Here is a 17,239-nt window from a genome sequence, read left to right as displayed (position 1 = left end):
CTCCGGTCCTGCTGCTCCTCGGGCTGTTCTGGCTCCTCTCACTCTCTCCCTCACGGGTTTTGCCAGACAAGCTGCAAAAGTTCTAAATAAGCTTTTTGCCTCAGTCTTTGCTAAGGAGGAGATTACATATAAAATTACATAGAACATACAGGACAGAAACAGACCATTCGGCTTAACTGGTATATGCCATTGTTTATGCTCCATACGAGCCTCCTGCTACCCTACATCATCTAACTGCATCAGCAAAACCTCATTTCATATCACATGAAATAAGCAACTTACTTGATTTGGAAAGAGATCTGGAGGGTGTTGCACAGGTAATAATAATACAGTTGTGCAACCTTAAATAAATCTCCAGAGCCAGTAAGATGCATTTGACAATCCTTAAGAAAACAAGGTAGGAAATCTCAGGAACTCTAGCACAAATCTTCCAGAAATCAATGAAATGTGCCTGGGAACTGGAAAGACAGATGATAATCCTATTTTAACAAAAGGTTGCAGGTGACCCTGGAAACTTCAGAAAAGCAGGTTTGACATCCATTGTGGGTAAAGTTATTGAAACTTACTAAAGATAAGATCATGGAGCCTCTGGATGGAAATAAATCTGTAAAAGATAGCCAATATGGTTGAAGGAGATGGCTCACTAGCATCTTCTCCTGCTGACTAAGGATGGGCAATAAATGCCGTTCTTGCAGGCATTACCCATATCTCTCAAACAAATGAAGACCAGTGAAGTGTGATGTGTCAAAGGGTACACACTCAAAATCTGCCTTTTTTTCTTTACAGGTGCTGACTGACTTGCTGTGTATTTTAAGCATTTTTTAAATTATTATATGTATGAGGAACTGTGAGATCTAGAAACACCATGGGGTAGGTTTTGACTTTGTGTGATAATGTAAAATGGGCGACAGCAATTAACTATAATGCAAATAAAAATGAGAGATGTAGAACGGGTTACTGACTCACTATCACCCGTTTTACAACATTGCACACAATCAAAATCTATCCCAATGACTTTGTGTCTGGAAATCCTATTGCAGCTCTGTAAAATTTCAGTTTAATCATATTTCCACCTCAAAAAAAAAATGGTCTAGTTAAATTGTTAATTATAGGAAATGTGTATCTCAAATGTTGTCATAATACCGTATACATTTCTATAATTTCTTGGTATGATTCAAAATATAATATTGCAGCACATGGACGATGCATGGAAGGCTGGAGCATTTATTAAGAAAACAGATGTTAACAATTTTCAACACTTAATCAGGAAGCCTTCCATCTTGAATATAGTTTCAGAGGGTGATGTTGAAAGGAACTTGACACCTTCAAAACTGACAGAAAATATAAGTTCAGCTTAAATCAGCATCAGGAATTGTGCCTTTCTCTGCTGAAGTATGCAATCATCAATAATTGTTTCTGACTATATTCGGTAGAGTTTCCGAAGGGTAATTGAGTCAAAAATGTATTTACTTTTCCAAAGAATATTAATAGTATATAATTCGTTAAAGATTGGATAAAAATGTGTTAGTTATTGCCTTTTGGAATCAGTTGTATAAGCATCCAATTAATAATTGGTCATCAGTGGAAACAATTAATGATAATTGCACACTTCAGCAGACAAAGGCATATTTCAGCACTTAAAGTTTCCAAATTTGAAGGGGTGCAGTAAGATTAAGTATTTTTTAAATGTCAACACTGAATAATAGTTATTCTGTTTCCAAGTTTGGCAGACAATATATTTAATATCCTCATTACAAATGAAGTTGGAATAAATACAGAAGTCAATTCAATAAATTTGGCAACACAGTCTAAAAATTACATAACAATGTAGCATCTATACGTGAAGGGATATGTGTGTGTATAGATTCAATGGTCTCCCATCTGTGTAACACTTAATGAATAAACATGTCCTGAAACAAAGCCTTGAAACAACACACTACACACATGGCAATGTCATTATGTTTACCAGTACTGCTTTTCCCAAGTAGCACATCCATATTTGATAATGACCTCCTGGTGTGAGTAACCTTTGACTAGTATGCAAGTTCCAACAGTTGTTTTTCATCTGGTGCACCAGCAGTTCTAAATCCTTACAACGAAGTTACTGTATGCCGGTTGGTATTTTTTTTTCTGGGGCTAACATGGCACTGTAGACCTGAAAAGAGTCAGTCAATCCTCTTCTATAACAGTCACGATCTGATAGAATGGTTGAACAGCTGACATCTAAATTTTGATGTGTTAAGATATTTGACTGCAAATGTGCTGCATTACAGGCAACACAATGGGTTTGAAACCAGTGTGATAGCCTGCTTCTCATCTGGATGGTTGCATTTTCAAGAGCTGTCTGTCCCTTTATCCAGCTCCCATAACTTCGTACGTTTTGGTCAGATCTTGTGCAGCTTGTTAGAATGCATTTATGATTTGAGCATTTCACTTTGAGAAGGAGGAAAAAATTAACATTATCTGTCGCTTCTTCATAGAATGGTTACAGCACACAAGGAGGCCATTCGGGCCACCGTGGCTATGCTGTCTCTCTGAAGGAGTAATACACCTAGTGCCATTCCCCGGCCTTCTCCCTGTAGCCCTGCACGTTCTTTTCAGATAATAATTCAATTCCATCTTGAATGCCTCGAGTGAATCTGCCTCCAACACACTCTTAGGCAGTACATTCCAAATCCTAACAACTCGCTGCATGAACGAGATTTTCCTTATGTCGCCATTGCTTCTCTTGCCAATTACCTTAAATCTGTGCCCTCTGGTTCTAGATCCTTCCACCAATGGGAACAGTTTCTCTATATCTAGTCTGTTCAGACCCCTCATTATTTTGAATATGTCTATCAAATCTCCTCTCAACCTCTTTCTCCAAGGAAAATAGTCCCAACTTCTCCAATCTATCCACGTAACTGAAGTTCCTCATCTCTGGAACCATTCTCATTAATCTTTTCTGCACCCTCTCTAACACTGTCACCTCCTTCCTAAAGTGTGGTGCCCAGAACTGGATACAATACTCCAGCTGAGGCCAAACCAGTGTTTTATACAAGTTTAACTTAACTGCCTTGCTTTTGTATTCTTTGCCCCTTTTGATAAATCCTAGGATCCTGTATGCTTTATTAACCGCTCTCTCAACTTGTCCTGCCACCTTCAATGATTCTTATTACAAGGGCATCTCCTGTCAACTCCTCATGAGTGCTGTGCAGCAACCACCCATTGGCAAGTCTGAGATCTGGATATTCCAGCTGAAAGACAGTGTTTAAAGATGAGAATTTGCTTCATGGGCAGAAAATAGAACGAGGATTTGAAAAGAGAGTAGGATATTTAACCTTTTCACTAAATACATCATACAATACATCAGCAATCCAGAGCAATACATCAGTTCTGCGCTGTTGATCGCAGCATTTGATCAAGTCACTGAGGCCTGTTGAACCAAAGTGACTATGGTTTCTGGATCATCTTGCCCTAGGATCCATCCACAAACAGAGGATCCACCGACAGTGTTCATAACAGTGTTGTCCAATTGAAATTGTTGCCGAGCTACAGGTGTGGCTAAGCTAAACACTTTTCTAGTCACACTCCCTGATTTTAGTAGAAAAAGCCTCAGATACAGGTAAATGTACTTCACAGTGTATATTTACCAAACATCTAGCAGTATGCAATAAACAAAGTAAAGCACTCACACTGATCAAAAAACACTCGCACACTCTGCTTTCCATTTTACCAACAAATGCACAGAACGGTTAAAGTACACATGCTTACGTCGTACAAATATAAGTTTTAGAATCACATGCTCAATGATGGTGTTAATTACTCATCATTTATTAATCAGAAATGCAATTAGTCACATCCACCACCACCTTCTCAAGGGCAATTAGGGATGGGCAATAAATGCTGGCCTAGCCAGCGATACCAACATCCCATGAATGAATTTTTTAAAATCCAGATTCCCAATTAGTTACATGTGGCTATTGGCTAATTATAGGACAAAGCTACTTTATAACAAGGACTGATGAAGGGGTTCTGATCCTGATAGATACCAGTCTGTAGCGTCCTTTCAGAGCAACTTTCAAAGAGGAAAAACAAAAGCATGCAGGAATGTTTTGTGTCTGTGGAAGTATATAGCATTGTGTTGATTTGGAATTGTTTATCCTCTACTCACTATGGAGTATGTCCAAAATCCATTATTATGAGACAATGAAATTGTAGCCAGAATGCACACAACCTGGTTTATGCATCATGTCTACAGGTAAAGAGATGTAGGAGGTTGCTCTTTTGCTGTTTATAGAAAAAAATAAAATTAGGCAGGGACAGGAAAATCAGCTAACAGCAGTCAACTAACCTCAAAAATATTATTCAGGAAATTATCGATAAGCCCTTGGTAGGACAATTCACTGATGGTATAAATTTAATGGAATAATTTCAATGAGCGGGGGAGGGACAATGCACTACAAAGCTTGCTTTGGTTACGTGGGCCCTAATGTCTCTGAGCTAAGCAAAGATCTTGGGACATTTAAGTCTGGCTCCACAATGCAATCTCTTGATTTTTTTGTCAGAAAAGGGCACATTTTCATAGCACATAATAGTATTTTGGAAGACGCATAAAGATAGGATACCTTCAGGGACAATCATGTAAATGCACCCCCTGAATTATCGGCAGCTGGCTCTGATCTCACCAGTCTGCCTGCGTGGATCCGCCGTCACTGAGCCCCCACGATATTTTGCGCGGGGGCTCATTTAAATGGAGCGGCTGCCTCTGATGATGTAGAGGGGGTGGCCGCTCCGTCCCTGGCAACGGTGACCTGCGCCACTGCCATTTTTAAAGGTGCTGCCACCGTGAAATGACAAATAAAATTTCAGTGATATTTTAAATTCCCTTTCCAACCTCCAACTTTCAAATGTAGTTCTGAAGGCGTGGGGATTCTGGCTGACGGCTGGAATATCGACATGGGACACCTGTCACTACCACGTAGGTAATTATTCTTTATTTTTAATACGATTTGCATATTAAAATGAAGGCCCCGCTGCGAGTGACGGGGGTGGGGCCACACCAAGGCCTCGCTACCGCCAGTAAAATGCGGTGGGGACTTCCCCGTGTCAGGCGGCGTGGCAGGCCTCTCCCGACCCCCGATGTTGGAGGGGTAGTAAAATTCAGCCCATCAAGGCTGTGGAACCATAACTTGGGAATCTCAGATATGTGCTATGTTCGGCCTCTAGTGATATGATGGATATCTTGTATACCACTTGTGCAAGAGTATGGTGACAACACTGTGGATTCATCAGCCAGAATTTTTGGAGTAATCGCTGACACATGAAGAAAAAGTAAGAATGAATTTATACCAATTAACTCAGGGTGTGTGGTTCTGATACTGAACTAGTAGTCAAAGAATATGAGTTCAAATCCCACCGTGATAATTTGAGACTTTTAATTCATTTTCTTAAAAAGCTGGTATCAGTAAAAGTGAGCATACAGGTTGTCATTAAAAACCCAACTGGTTTACTAATGTCCTTCAGGGAAGCCAACTTTCCATCATTATCCAGCCTGGCTAACATCCTAGGTACAAATTAAAAATAAATCCATAATTCACATTAATATTCTTGTGTATTTTCTTTAGATTTCTAGGTGTGTAAGCTATTATTTGTCTCAAAGCACCTAGGAAGACACAACTGGATCAAAATAAAATTGTGAAATGACCCTGGAAAATTTGCAACAAATGGCTAATATCAGCTTTTAACTGGTAAGTTTGAACATCTTTCTCTGAAATTGCTGGTATAAATGTACTTTGAACTGGTCTTTGCATACGGTAAACTAATTTCTGCTATGTGACTCAGCTTGGAATTAATTGAAAGGCATTAGTTAAAGGAATTAATTGAGGGCCCTAAATTCGTCAACACCTGAAACCAGTCACGAATCTGGTCGCGGGCAGTAATCAAGAGACCTGAGGCCCAAACTAAATTTGTCCTTGGCCCACATCAGAATACATTAGGCGAGTTGCAATGAGGCACCTGATTTTGTCTGGTAATGAGGCCCACAGGTAGGTCCGGAGGAGGTGATTGGGAGGGGACTGTTGGCAAGTTGACAGTGACCCGTAATTGTTTTGTGGAATCAGAAGCACTTCACAGAATATTAAAACTTTCAAATACTAGGACCGTATTTTTAGCAGCCTTTAAGAACTGCTGGTTAGGCTGCTCAAGACCCATTAATAACAGCTGGAACCTGTGCATCGCAAGCTCTGACAAGTGTAAAAATATATATATAATCTGGGTTGGAAATGAGCACAAGTGCTTCATTTCAATAGACACCTTTAAAAAATAACCTGTCCAGTTTCACAGTAGCCCGAATGCCAGTGCATCTCAGGCAAGGTGGTCCTCTACCCTACTAGATTGGTCATCGTTGTGCCTTTTTTTGGCCCATAAAATACTGTAGCAATGTCAAATCCAGACCTCAGTATATTTTAAATGCTGGCACTTAATGCGCCAGCTCTTCTGGCCTGGAGATCTGACCAGGTGGCCGATCTTCTTTTGAAATCAGAATGGTGACTTTAAGCCACGTAATCTGGCCGGTCACTTCGTACAGTACAGACTTGCAATTATATGCCACCTTTCACGATCTAAGGATGTCCCAAAATGCTTTACAGCCAATTAAGTACTTTTGAAGTGTAGTCACTGTTGTAATGCAGGAAGCACGGGTTCAACCGGGGTCGAAACTCTGGAACTCCCTCCCCAACAGCACTGTGGATATACCTACACCACATGGACTGCAGCAGTTCAAGAAAGCAGCTCACCACCACCTTCTGAAGGGCAGTTAGGGAGGGCAATAAATGCTGGCCTTGCTAGCGATGCTCACATCCCATGAATGAATAAAAAAATTGCAACTAGCAAGCTCCCACAAACAGCAACGTAATAATGACCGGATAATCTGATTTAGTGATTTGGTTGAGGGATAAATATTGGCCAGGGCAACAGGGATGCCTCCCCTGCTCTTTGAACTAGTGCCATGGGATCATTTATGTCCGCTTGAGATGGCACATGGGGCGTTATGTATCATCTCATCCGAAAGCTGGCACCTCCAACAATGCAGCATTTCCTCAGTGCTGGACTGGAGGGTTAGCTTAAATATCTGTGCTCAAGATCTGGAGTAGGATTATGAACCCACAACCTTCTGACCGAGAGGCAAGAGTGCGACCACTTGACCAGCCGACACACATGCAAGTCTTTCTTTCGAAGAAACACTTTGAAAGGTTTCAATGTGGTAAGTCATTATGTAAAATGCAAAATATTAAATCAGGCATCTTGCCTTTTTAATGTTTTCATAACTTATTCAGCTCTGAATCTTTAATTGAACTTAACTGAAAAAGAAGTGACTCTTCACAGGATTTCATGGATTTAGGTCAAGCAACTAGAAAAGCTAAATCCCAGTACCAGTAGTCCTTAAGGTTGATTGCCAAAGCATTTGTTCTGGATTATGCTTTTAACTTTTTCCCATCTTCCATTGCTTCCTTTCAGTCTTCATTATAACTGTTCTCAAAAACTATACAAGGGAGCCCTCTTCAGATCAGTTTGAATTCAATATAAATGTGTGCTTATCAAGTAAGCAAAGGCAATGCTGGGACAGGCACACTTTTCCTCTTTGGGCACAGAGTGAGCAAGCAAAGATCAGACAAAGCGAAAATCAAATATCGATTTACAGTCTCTTTATTCTGCCCAATCCCAGTCCTTAAACATCTAGAAATTAGTCTGGTTCATTATGGTGCAATCAATGCCCCAATGGGCATGATGATCCTAGAAAGCCAAGCAGCAGGAAGATTATCTGCGCTCTGAATGGGTAAACCGCATTGTTTTCGCTGGTTTTAAATTCTGACATTACTCCTACGCACATTTGGGCTTCCCCCAGGAATAGGCACCAACATGTTGCACCACAGACATTTGACAAAATTATTTACTCAGCCACGGACATGGGGGCCAGCAATGAAGAGAGCATAATTCCTTGATAGATAGATGCTTTGATGAGAATGTGGGTTGAGACATGTCAGACCTGTATGCTACAAGTTTCACATTCCTGAGAACAGGAGAAAGGGAGGGTTCTCCTGTTGATCCTTCTGATGTTGCCGATTCTTCCATCTCTCATGTCTTGCCTCCACAATGGCACAGAGTTGTAGCTCAAACCCCTTTACTCCTTTTCTCACTCCAGCATGCCACTGATATCTCTTTCAGGCTAGGGGTTTCCAAGAGTCAGCAATGATGATTCACTGCTTCAAGTGAATCCTCAAGGTGTCCTTCTGGAGTTTTTGTAGTGCACCTTGCTTCCTCCTGCCATCCACTAGTTCTGCTGCTTCAGGAACTGTATGTCATCCATCTGATCATTCCAACCTAACATAGCTGAACATTGATTATCATAATTTCAATGCTTGTGTTATCAGCATGTCCCAGCACTTCATTGTTAATAATCTCTTGTCACCAAATACAAAGTAAGGTGTGAATTTGTCTTTGGTGAAACCTTTCCAGCTGTTCAGAGTGTTTTCTACAGTGCCCATGTTTCACATCCATACAGGAGATTGGTAATGACAAGCCTCATAAAGCTTCAGTTTAATGAGAACTTTAATACCACGCTGGTTCCAAATACACTTGGACATTGTGAAGCAAGTCAAATAAGTGCCATAACTCACAGGCAGGAAGTTTTAAAGAACTCCTCCTGGGTAAAGTTCCTTTTATTAAAAGAAACAAACTCAGAATAGCAGAATAATGAATGCAAAAATGGGTTACTTTCCATTATTGCTGATACGCATGAATCTTTTTCCCTCTTAAGAGTCAGCTTGATTCAGTTAGTAGCATTCTCATTTTTACATCAGAAGATCACAGAATCAAGTGCCACTGCAGACTTGAGCGCATAACCCTAGGTTGATACTGCAGTGCAATACTGAGGGAGTGCAAATGTAACCTCACTATTTAAGAAAGGAGGGTTGAGAGAAAACGGAGAACTACAGACCTGTTAGCCTGACATCAGTAGTAGGGAAAGTGCTTGAATTTATTATAGAGAATGTTATAACTGGACACTAAGAAAATAATGGTAGGATTGGGCAGAGTCAACATGGATTATAAAAGGGAAATCATATTTCACAAAGCTGTTGGAGTTTTTTGAAGATGTAACAAACAGGGGGAAGGGGGAACCAGTAGATGTGGTGTATTTGGATTTTCAGAAGGCTTTCAATAAGGTCCCACAAAGGAGGTTAGTAAGCAAAATTAGAGCATATGGGATTGGGGGTAATAGACTGGCATGGATTGAGAATTCCGTAACGGACAGAAAACAGAGAGTAGGAATAAATGCATCATTCTCAAGTTGACAGGCTGTGACTAGTCAGGTACCACAAGGATCAGTACTTGGGCCCCAGCTATTCAGAATTTATATCAATGATTTGGATGTGGGGACCAAATATAATATTTCCAGGTTTGCCCACAAAACTAGGTGGGAATGTGAGTTGTGACGAGGATGCAAAGAGGCTTCAAGAGGATGTCGACAGGCTATATGAGTGGGCAGGAACATGGTAGATGGACTATAATGTGGAAAAATGTGAAGTTGTCCACTTTGGCAGGAAAAACAGAAATGCAGAGTATTTCTTAAATGGTGAGCATTAGGAAGTATTGATGTCCAGGCTAAGTCATGGCAGGAAAGCTCAGCCCCGTGGCTTGCTCTTCCTGCACTATGTGGGAAATCAGGGACACTTTCAGTATCCCTGGCGACCATGCGTGCAGGAAGTGTGTCCAGCTGCAGCTACCAGCTGACCGCATTGTGCAGCTGGAGTTGCGGATGGACTCACTGTGGAGCATCCGCGATGCTGAGGACATTGTGGATAGCACATTTAGCCAGATGGTCACACCGCAGGTAATGGCTTCAGAGGCAGAAAAGGGATGGGTGACCACCAGGAGGAGTAGTAGACGCAGGCAGGTAGTGCAGGAGTCCCCTGTGGCCATCCCCCTCTCAAACAGATATATCTCTTTGAATACTGTTGGGTGGGATGTCCTCCCAGGGGAAAGCAGCCACAGCCAAGTTCGTGGCACCACCGATGGTGCAGCTGCACAGGAGGGGATGAAAAAGAGTGGGAGAACCATACTGATAGGAGATTCAATTATAAGGGGAACAGACAGGTGTTTCTGTGGCCGCAAACGAGATTCCAGGATGGTATGTTGCCTCCCTGGTGCTTGGGTCAAGGATGTCTTGGAGCAGCTGCAGGACATTCTGAAGGGAGAGGGTGAACAGTCAGAGGTCGTGGTGCACATTGGTACCAATGACATAGGTAGAAAGAGGGATGAGATCCTGCAACAAGAATTTAGGGAGCTAGGTAGCAGATTAAAAAGCAGGACCTCAAAAGTTGTAATCTCTGGATTACTCCCGGTGCCGCGTGCTAGTGAGTATAGGAATAGGAGGATAGAGCAGATGAATGCGTGGCTGAGGAGGTGGTGCAGGTGGGAGGGCTTTGGTTTCCTGGATCACTAGGTCTGTTTCTGGCAAAGGTGGGACCTGTACAAGTTGGACGGGTTGCACCTGAACTGGAACAGGACCAACATCCTTGCTGGGAGGTTTGCTAGTGTTGTTGGGGTGGGTTTAAACAAGGTGAGATGTTAAACCGAGGTCCCTTCTAACAGCTCAAGTACATTTAAAAGATCTCATTCAAAGAAAGCAGAGTATTCTCCCAGCATCCTGGACTAGATTCAGCTCTCAATAAAGATCACCAAAAGCAGATCATCTGCTTTGCCATTTGTGAGTTCTCCCTGTGCTTAAAATCCTTGTATGCACATTAACAGTGACTGCATTTCAAAAAATATCCTTTCATTATATTTGGGATGCCCTGGCAATGTGGAAGGCACTATATAAATGCAAGTTCTTTCTCTGTGTCTCTGAGACTGAATGACCTGGAAGACTCCATTCAGTCTCTTGCCAACCTCTGTGTAAGCAGTTATGAAATTTGTATTGACAGGAGAGTCCCATCTTCACACTGAGGATACCCTCCATCTTGTTGTGTGGCACTACCACTATGCTAAATGGGATAGATTCAGAACAGATCTGGCACCTCAAAACTGGCCACCATGAAGTGCTGTGGACCATCAGCAGTAGCAGAAATGTGTTCAAACATAATGTGTAACCTCATGGCTCAGAATATCCCACACTAGTCTAATGGTGACCATGAAACCATTGTCGATAGTTGTAAAAACCCAAGTGGTTCACTAATGTCCTTTAGGAAAGGAAATCTGTCGTCCTTACCTGGTCTGGCCTACATGTGACTCCAGACCCACAGCAATGTGGTTGACTCTTAATTGCCTCTGAAATGGCCTTGTAAGCCACTCAGTTCAAGGGCAATTAGGGATGGGTAATAAATGCTGGCCCAGCCAGCGATGCCCACATCCCATAAAAGAATAAAAAAATACTCTTCGATTACCATTAACCCAGGGGATCAACCCTGGTTTAATGAGGAGTGCAGGAAAGCCTGCCAGGAGCAGCACCTAAAAATGAGGTGTCAGCTTGGTGAAGTTACAACACAGGACTACTTGCATGCCAAAGAGCAGAAGCAGCATGCAATAAACAGGGCTAAGCGATCCCACAACCAACAGATCAGATCTAAGCTCTGCACTCCTGCCACATCCAGTCAAGAATGGTGGTGGACAAATTAAACAACTAACAGGATGAGGAGGCTCCACAAATATCACTGTTCTCAGTGATGGGGGAGCCCAGTACATCAGTGCAAAAGACAAGGCTGAAGCATTTGCATCCATCTTCAGGCAGAAGTGCCGAGTGGATGATCCATCTCGGCCTCCTCCTGAGGTCCCCAGCATCACAGATACCAGTCTTCAGCCAATCTGATTCACTCCATGTGATAGCAAGAAACAGCTGAAGGCACTGGATACCGCAAAGGCTATAGGTCCTGAAAATATATCCCAGCTGTAGTACTGAAGAGTTGTGCTGCATAACTAGCTGTGCCCCGAGCCAAGCTGTTCCAGTACAGCTACAACACTGTCATCTACCTGGCAATGTGGAAAATTGCCCCGGTATGTCCTACACATAAAAAGCAGGACAAATCCAATTGAGCCAATTACTGCCCCATCAGTCTACTCCTGATCATCAGCAAAGTGATGGAAGATGTTGTTGACAGTGCTATCAAGCGGCACTTAAACAGCAATGCCTTACTCACTGATGCTCAGTCTGGGTTCCGCAAGGGTCACTCGGCTCCTGACTTCATTACAGCCTTGGTCCAAACATGAACAAAAGAGCTGAACTCAAGAGCTGAGGTGAGAGTGATTGCCCTGGATATCAAGGCAGCATTTGACAGAATGTGGCTTCAAAGAGCCCTAGCAAAACTGAAGTCAATGAAAATCAAGGGGGAAACTGTCCACTGGTTGGAGTAATACCTAGCACAAAGGAAGATGGTTGTGGTTGTTGGAGGCCAATCATCTCAGCGCCAGGACATCGCTGCAAGAGTTCCTCAGGGTAGTGTCCTAGGCCCAACCATCTTCAGCTGCTTCATCTATGACCTTCCTTCAATTATAAGGTAGAAAGTGGGGATGTTCGCTGATGATTGCACAATGTTCAGCACCACTCGCAATTCCTCAGATACTGAAACAGCCCGTGTCCAGATGCAGCAAGACCTGGATAACATTCAGGCTTTGGCTGATAAATGGCTTGGAGCATTCATGCTACACAAGTGCTAGGCAATGCCCATCTCCGATAAGAGAGAATCTAACCATCTCCCCATGACATACAACTGCATTACCATTGCTGAATCCCCCATGATCAACCAGAAACTGAACTGCAGCAGCCACATAAATACTGTGGCTGCAAGAGCAGGTCAGAGGCTAGGAATTCTGTGGTGAGTAACCCATCTCTTCACTCCAAAGTCTGTCCACCATTTACAAGGCACAAGTCAGGACTGTGATGGATACACTCCACTTGCCTGGATGAGTGCGGCTTGAACAACACTCAGGAAGCTTGACATCATCCAAGACAAAGCAGCCCACTTGATTGGCACTCCATCCACCACCTTAAACATTCACTTTCTCCTTCACCAACGTACAGTGGCAGCAGTACGTACCATCTACAAGATGCACTCCAGCAATTCACCATGCCTCCTTTGACAGCATCTTCCGAACCTATGACCTCTACTACCTAGAAGAACAAGGGCAGCAGACACCACCAAGTTTCCCTCCAAGTCATACAACAACTTGACGAGGAAATATATCGCCGTTCCTTCACTGTCGCTGGATCAAAATCCTAGAACTCCCTAACCATGCTGTGGGTGTACCCGCACCAGATGGACTGCAGCAGTTCAAGAAGGCAGCTCACCATCACCTTCTCAAAGGCAATTAGGGATGGGCAACAAATGCTGGCCTTGCCAGCGATGCCCACATCCCATAAAAGAATAAATAAGGAGTAGTTTTATTACCAAATTATGTTGTCTCCAGCCGTTTTGCCTGATTTCTCACATCTAGGTAACCGCTGTGGCCAAGCTCCAAGCATTAATTTTGCATGCAGAGGGAACTTCTGAAAATTAGACAGGGCTAGTCTTCCTTGCTATCAGTACAGTACTTTGGGCAGGCTCAGCCCTGATTTTGCTGAAATAGCAAAAATCATTCCTGATGTTTCCATCATCATACTTTCAGTGTCTGAAGTATAATGCATCAGAAGTATAATCAATGTGAGGCTGAACATATCCTTGAATATGTCCAACATAGTTAACAGTATCAGCCCCTAGAATATGAGTGTGTGAGGCTGACCATTATACACGAAAAAGTCAACATGACTAACAAGCTTTTAATCTGAAGAGCAGCAGCAGAGCACAGAACATAAACTTCCGAGGTATTTTGTAAATACCTTTGGGACATCCCGAGGTCGTGAAGAGCGTTATAGAAATGCAAATCTTTGTTTAATAACTGATGAACTCAATGCGATTGACAGTGTGCTTTTGAGCCATAACAGCAGTGTCAGGAAGACTACTATACTCAAAAAATTGAGGGCAGGATTTGTGGCTGGAGTTACACTAGCTCACCAGCATAGCTCCAGCAGATGGAATGGATCAATTGTATTAGCTAAGGCATTTAAACTGCAGAATTTTTTAGCCAGCCCCATAGGCTATAGGTCTCTAATGTGTGCTTCAGCCATTTTCTAATCCCACCCACACAAGCCAGGTTCTCTACTGGAAGCCTGCCCAAATCGTTTAATCTATCCTGGCTCCAGAAAAATCAGTGGGGGCAGGGCACAGGCACTTGAGACATATAGAAATCCTGCTCTGCTGGAGATGTGCTGGAATTCCAACAAAATGGAAAACCTCTGCCTAGTTGATATATAACAATTTCACATCATTTACCATCAAGACTGAGGCCAATCATTTGCTAAAAAGCACAGATTCATGTGTCACATCCCCCTCATGTGCTTCTGCCCTACCATATCCCTCATGATGACCAATGAATCACCAGGATAGACAATGCTATTTGTCCTACATGAAGGGTGTCAACAGAGTAAATGATGAGAAACTGTTTCCAATGGCTGAAGGCCCAATAACCAGAGGCTACAGATTTATGGAAATTGATGAGAGTCAGATGTGACGAGAAAAAACTTTAATGTAATGACTGGTTAGGATTTGGAATGCACTGCCTGATAGAGTGGTGGATACAGATTCAATAATAGCCTTCAAAAGGGAGTTGGATAAATACTTGAAAAAAATTGTTGCGACATGGGAAATGGCCTCTTTCTCACTGTACTTTGATTCCAAGTTCTTTTGCACATGTTTAGCCACTTCTTACACCTGTGTTTGCCACAGCTTTACCTTCATGGTGTGGTGTGAGCACTACCATTACGGGAATGAATTGTACATATGTTTTGGTATTTACTTCCCTTTGCTTTCTGTTTTCAGGTACTGCGAATTAAAATTTTTTAATTTCCATGTGCAATGACACTCAAGGGTAACCGCACGGAGGCAAGAATTCACCAGTAGGATGCAACCTGAGAGAGATGCAGAAAGACACACATTCTTATTTTAAATAGTCGTTTGGTGGTATAGAATTTGAGTATTGCTGAAAATACAGACATGTTGTCAAAGCTTTTCGTCTTGCACTCATCAGGACAATCTGCAAGAATACCAATGTAAGGAAAAACAACAATTTTATACTTTATGAAGAGAGTGCTGATTGGTTGGCGTGTAAACTCTGGTAGAGGTGTTTCCATGGAGAATGCACCAGTTTATGGTGACTGACAGTTAACTGAGTGCTAAATAATCCTGTGATAAGAATTACACTGTTAACCAATTTAAGATTCTTAGTAGGGCTCAGAGCGTGGCGCAATTGCGCGTACTGGAAGCTACATATACTAATACACAGGGCCCTGTTCTTTGCAGACAAAGAACATATACACACATTGTGCCTGTTTTAGCTAAACAAAATAAGTGACAGCATTCGCTGATTCATTCCTCAGGGCAAGGCCTTGACCAGTCAAGCTACCTGGTTTAAATTTCAAACAAAGCTTGGCAGTTAATTGTCAGTCGCCGTAAACAGGTGCATTCTCCATGGCAATGCCTCTACCAATCAGAGTTCACTTGCCAACAAATCAGCACTCTCTTCTCATACAGTATAAAGTTGCTATTTTCCCTTACATTGGTATTCCTGCGGATTGTCCTGATGAGTGCAAGATGAAAAGTTTCAACAACATGTCTCTACTTTCAGCAACCTTATTTTGTTTGAGCAAAAACCCATATCCAGTCTATTCAGGTTCTCAGTACTTTTGTGGCTTCCTCTAGGTACAGGCAACATCATATATTTTCACATACAGCTGTGTTGCAATTGTAATGTATCTGGAGTGTAAGAAGCTTAACTGGTGTTCTTCTGGGTCTTGAACACAGTACAAGGCTCAGCACATTCCTCTCCAAATGCACCATTTTGTCCATGCCAGCATGAACTCAGATCACATTGAAAAACAAGATGAGAAAGAGCACAAGGAGCATTAGAATGCATAACAGGCCAAACTTATCAGGCTGAAGAGCAGCAGAGTATGGAAATATGACCATCATACCTTACTCACTAAACAAAATTCACATGCTTCATCTTTATTACACAAGGCCAACTCTTGCAAGGATATCCTTTTCTGACTATGTGCATGGAAATAATTTCACCATACCTCCATCAGCAAAAACTTGCATTTCTGTAGCGCTTTTAGTGTAATAAAACTTCTAAGGTGTATCACAGGAAGGTTATCAAACAAAATTTGGCACCAAGCAATATAAGGAGATATTAAGACAATAAGCTTAGTCAAAGAGTTTTAAGGAGTGTCTTAAAAAGGAGAGAAAAGTAGAGGGGTTTACAAAATGAATACCAGAGCTTAGGGCCCAGACAGCTGAAGGTCAGTGAGCAGGGGTGGGTGATTGGTGAACAGGACTTAAGTGTCAGAGAGGATACTGGCAGCATGGAAGTATAAAGTATTACAGAATATGAGGTACCCTTAATAATTAAGAGGGCTAAGGAAGCTGGAGTGGAGAAACATACTGATTGTATAAAAAGAAAGGAAATTTCAACAAGTTGAAGAAGAAAAGTGTGATGAGCTCTTCCAAGTATTTGGATGGGTAAGTCAATCACCCATGTCCATAAAGAAAACAAATCAGTAATGAAATGGTACTTTAAAAGGATAGATGAACTGGTACTTGAACAGATGGAATTCATCGAGAAATACTTGAGGAAATTAGAGAATAAATAGTGGAAAGCTGCGGTAGGAATCTTTTCATGGCTCATTAAACACTAAACACAGGATGAATTGAAAAGTAGTGATGCAGTTCCAATTAAAAAACAAATAGGATCACAGGAAATAAGTCCAATAGCTGTGTTTTTTGGGAGGGATTCACTAGAGTCAATTACAAAATATTCAACAGTAGAGACAATAGGGTAGATCTTTCCAGGCCTCACCCACCACTGTTGTGTATCGGAAAATCACAGGTGGAGTGCCGACATTTATCAATATAATGACATTCAAGTCCTGGAGTACAGCTTAAACCCATGACATTCTGACTCAGAGGCAAGAACAACAACTTGCATTTATTTAGCACCTTTAAAGCAGTAAAGCATCCCAAGGCATTTCACAGGAGCATTATCACACAAAAATTGACACTGTGCCAAATAGGTAGTAGGACAGGTGCAAGGTTTTAAGGAGTGTCTTAAAAAGGAGAGGTTGTGAGGGGGAAAGATTTAGGGAAGGAATTACAGAGCTTAGGGCCAGGACAGA

The 17,239-nt window shown here is 42.0% G+C and overlaps 1 protein-coding gene across 1 annotated transcript in view; it reads left to right on the top strand.

The window, feature by feature from the left end:
• Positions 1-5,707: 5,707 nt before the first annotated feature.
• LOC137376602 (endoplasmic reticulum membrane-associated RNA degradation protein-like) overlaps positions 5,708-17,239 on the top strand; it is a 119,118-nt gene continuing 107,586 nt past the window's right edge. Inside the window, exon 1 of the mRNA XM_068045475.1 lies at positions 5,708-5,729. The gene's annotated coding sequence lies outside the window, so the exon portion shown is untranslated. The remainder of the gene's footprint in view (positions 5,730-17,239) is intronic.

The sequence above is a fragment of the Heterodontus francisci genome, chromosome 13 (genome assembly GCF_036365525.1).
Source record: "Heterodontus francisci isolate sHetFra1 chromosome 13, sHetFra1.hap1, whole genome shotgun sequence".
NCBI classification, from domain to species: Eukaryota; Metazoa; Chordata; class Chondrichthyes; order Heterodontiformes; family Heterodontidae; genus Heterodontus; species Heterodontus francisci.
The sequence above is the reverse complement of the archived record's forward strand: the minus strand, read 5'-3'. Positions and strand labels throughout refer to the sequence as shown.